Source organism: Chrysochloris asiatica, unplaced genomic scaffold, assembly GCF_000296735.1.
Source record: "Chrysochloris asiatica unplaced genomic scaffold, ChrAsi1.0 scaffold00407, whole genome shotgun sequence".
Lineage (NCBI taxonomy): Eukaryota > Metazoa > Chordata > Mammalia > Afrosoricida > Chrysochloridae > Chrysochloris > Chrysochloris asiatica.
The window spans coordinates 1,196,293-1,200,981 of NW_006408925.1; positions in this window are offsets into that span (position 1 = coordinate 1,196,293).

Sequence of the window (4,689 nt, forward strand, 5' to 3'; positions counted from 1 at the left end):
CATGTAGCTAACACTCTGTATATAGACAAGTTGGACTCATCTGCCTTGTAGCTAGAACTCTGTATATGCAAATGTTGCACTTCTCTGCCATGTAGCTAGCTTTGTGTATATGGATATTTTGGGATCGTCTGACATGTAGCTAGCTATCTCTTTGTATTTGGATATATTGGACTGATCTGCCAGTTGGTAACTATCTGTATATGAACATATTGGACTTGTCTGCCATGTAGCAAGCTCTCCATATATGTACATTTTGAACTTGTCTGCCATGTAGCTAGCTCTCTGTACATGGATATGTTGGACTGATATGCCAATAGGTAGCTCTCTGTATATAAACATATTGGTTTTCTCTACCATGTAGCTAGCTCTCAGTATTTGAGACTCATTAGCTAGTTGGACTCATTAGCTTGTTGGACTCATTAGCTAGATAGCTATTAACCTGTATATGGACATGTTGGACTACTCATCCATGTAGCTAGCTCTCATTATAAGAACGCTTTCAACTCATCTGCCATGTAGCTTGAACTCTGTATATGGAAATGTTGCTCTATTCTGCCATGTAGCTAGCTCTGTGTGTATGGACATTTTGGAATCGTCTGACATGTGGCTATCTCTCTGTGCATGGATATTTTGAACTGATCTGCCATATTGTTAGCTCTTGGTACATGGACACGTTGTAGACATCTGACATGTAGCTAGAACTCTGTATATGGAAATGTTGCACTACCCTGCTATGTAGCTATCTCTCTGTTGATGGACAAGAGGGACTCATCTGCCAAGTAGCTAGAATTCTGTATATGGAAATGTTGCATTACCCTGCCATGTAGCAAGCTCTCTGTATATGGACATTTTGGACTCGTCTGCCATGTAGCTAGCTCTCTATATTTAGATATGTTGGACTGATCTACCAAGTAGGTAGCTCTCTGTACATGAACATATTGGACTAGTCTGCCATGTGTCTAGCTCTCATTATATGGACATGTTAGATTCTTTAGCCAGGTAGATAGTACCCTGTATATGGACATGTTGGACTACTCATCTATGTAGCTAGCACTCAGTATATGAACACATTGGACTCATCTGCCATTTAACTAGAACTCTGTATAAGGAAATGTTGCACTACCCTGCCATGTAGCTAGTTCTCTGTACATAGACAATTTGGTCTCATCTACCTTGTAGCTAGAACTCTGTGTATGGAAATGTTGCACTACCCTCCCATGTAGATAGCTCTCTATATATGAACACGTTGGACACATCTGCCATGTAGCTCGGACACTGTTTATGGAAATGTTGCACTACCCTGCCAAGTAGCTAGCTCTCTTCATTTGAACATATTGGACTTTTCTGCCATGTAACTAGCTCTCAGTATATGGACAAGTTGGAGTCATCTGCCTTGTAGGTAGAACTCTGTATATGGAAATGTTGCACTACCCTGCCATGTAGATAGCTCTCTGTGTATGGACATTTTGGATTCCTCTACCATGTAGCTAGCTCTCTGTACATGGATATGTTGGACTGATAAGCCAACTATGTAGCTCTCAGTATATGAACATATTTGTTTTGTCTGCCATATTGCTAGTTCGATGTATATGGACACATTGGACACATCTGCCATATAGCTCGAACACTGTTTATGGAAATGTTGCACTATCTTGCCAAGTATCTCGGTCTCTGTATAGGAACTTATTGGACTTGTCTGCCATGTAGCTCAGTGTATGAACACGTTGAACTCATTACCCAGGTAGGTAGCACCCTCTATATGGACATGTTGGACTACTCTGTCATGTAGGTAGCTTTCTGTATATGGACATTTTTACCTGATTTGCCATGTAGCTAGCTATCAGTATATGGACATGTTGGACTCATCTGCCATGTAGCTAGAACACTGTATATGAAAATGTTGCACTACTCTGCCAAGTAGCTAACTTTCTGTATATGAACATATTGGACTTGTCTGTCATGTAGCTAGCTCTCAGTATATGAAAACTTTGGTCTAATCTGCCATGTAGCTTGAACTGTGCATATGGATATGATGCACTAAACTTCCAGGTAGCTAGCTCTCTGTATATGGACATTTTGGACTCATCTGATATTTAGTTAGCTCACTGTGCATGAATATTTTGGACTACTCTGCCACGTAGCTAGCTCTCAGTATATGGACACGTTAGACACATCTGCCATGTATGTAAAACTCTGTATATGGAAATGTTGCACTACTCTACCATGTAGCTATCTCTCAGTATATAGACAAGTTGGACTGATCTGCCTTGTAGCTAGAACTCTGTATATGGAAATGTTGCACTACCCTGCCATGTAGATAGCTCTCTGTATATGGACATTTTGGGCTCCTCTGCCATGTAGCTAGCTCTCTGTACATGGATATCTTGGACTTATATGACAACTATGTAGCTCTTTGTATATGAACATATTTGTCTTGTCTGCCATGTAGCTAGGTCTCAGTATATGGACATTTTGGACTCATTAGCCAGGTAGGTAGTACCCTCTATATGGACATTTTGGACTACTCATCCATGTAGCTCGCTCTCAGTATATTATCAATTTAGACTCATCTGCCATGTATCTTGAACTCTGTAAATGGAAATGATGCTCTCCTCTGCTATATAGCTTTTCTTGTTTTCTGTATATGGACATTTTGGATTTTCTGCCATGTAGCTAGCTCTCTATGTAAGGAAATGTTGGACTTATCTGCCATGTAGCTAGCTCCTTGTATGTGGACATTTTGGAATCGTCTGACATGTAGCTACCTCTCTGTGCATGGAAGTTTTGGAATGATATTCCATGTAGGTAGCTCTCAGTATATGGACACGTTGGACATATCTGTCATGTAGCTAGAACTATGTATATGGAAATGTTGCACTACTCGGCCATGTAGTTAGCTCTCTATATATAGACAATTTGGACTCATCTGCCTTGTAGCTAGAACTCTGTATATGGAAATGTTGCACAACCCTGCTATGCAGCAATCTCTATGTATGTAGACCTTTTGTACTCATCTGCCATGTAGCTAGCTCTCTGTACATGGATATGTTTGACTGATCTTTCAAGTAGGTAGCTCTGTGCATATGAACATATTGGACTTCTCTCCATGTAGCTAGCTCTCAGAATACGACATGTTGGAATCATTTGCCTTGTTGCTAGCCCTCTGTGTATAGACATATTGGAATACTATGCCATGTAGTTAGCTCTCTGTATATGTACAAGTTGGACTCATTGACCTTGTAGCTAGAACTCTCTATATGGAAATGTATCACTACTCTGCCATGTAGCTAGCTCTCTGTATATAGACAAGTTGGACTCATCTTCCTTGTAGTTAGAACTCTGTATATAGAAATGTTGCACTACCCTTCCATGTAGATACCTGGCTATATATGGACATTTTGAGATTGTCAGCCATAAAGCCAGCTGTCTGTATATGGATATGTTGGAATGATATGCTAACTATGTAGCTCTCTGTAAATGAACATATTGGATTTGTCTGCCATGTAGCTAGCTCTCATTGTATGGACATTGGCACTCATAGCTAGTATCCTGTACATGGACATGTTGGACTACTCTACCATGTAACTAGCTCTCTGTATATGGTCACGTTGAATACATCTGCCATGTAGCTAGCTCTCAGTATATAGACAAGTTGGACTGATCTACCTTGTATGTAGAGCTCTGTATATGGAATGTTGCACTACCCTGCCATGAAGCTAGCTCTCAGTATGTGAACATATTGGACTTCTCTGCCATGTAGCTAGTTTTCAGTATATGTACATGTTGGAAACATTTGCCATGTAGCTAGTACTCTTTATATAGACGTTTTGGACTATTCTGCCATGAAGCTAGCTCTCAGTATATGGACACATTGGACACATCAGCCATGTAGCTAGAACTCTGTATATGGAAATGTTGCACTTCCCTGCCATGAATCTAGCTCTCTGTATATGGACATTATGGACTCATCTGACATGAATCTAGCTCTCAATGCATGGATATTTTGGACTTATATGCCATGTAGGTAGCTCCCAGTACATAGACAAGTTGGACTCATCTGCCTTGTAGCTAGCTTTCTGTATATGGACATTTTGGACTTGTCTGCCATGTAGCTAGCTCTCAGTATATGACATGTTTAATTTATCTGCCATGTAGGTAGTACCCTGTATGTGGACATGTTGGACTACCCTGCCATGTAGCTGGCTCTCTGTATAAAGACATGTTGGACTCATCTGCCTTGTAGTTAGCCCTCTGTATATAGACATGTTGGACTACTCTGCCATGTAGTTAGTTGTCTGTATATAGACAAGTTGGACTCATCTGTCTTGTAGCTAGAACTCTGTATATGGAAATGTTACATTATCCTGCCATGTAGCTAGCTCTCTGTATATGGACACGTTGGACACATCTGCCATGTAGTTAGAACTTGTATATGGAAATGTTGCACTACTCTGCCATGTAGCTAGCTCTCTGTATATGGACAAGTTGGACTCATTGACCTTGTAGATAAAAATCTGTATATGGAAATGTTGCAATACACTGCCATGTTTCTTGTTCTCTATATATAGACATGTTGGAATCATCTGCCTTGTAGCTAGCCCTCTGTGTATAATCATGGTGTAATACTCTGCTATGTAGGTGGTGCTGTTGTTGTTGTCAGGTGCCATCGAGTCGGAACAGACTCATAGC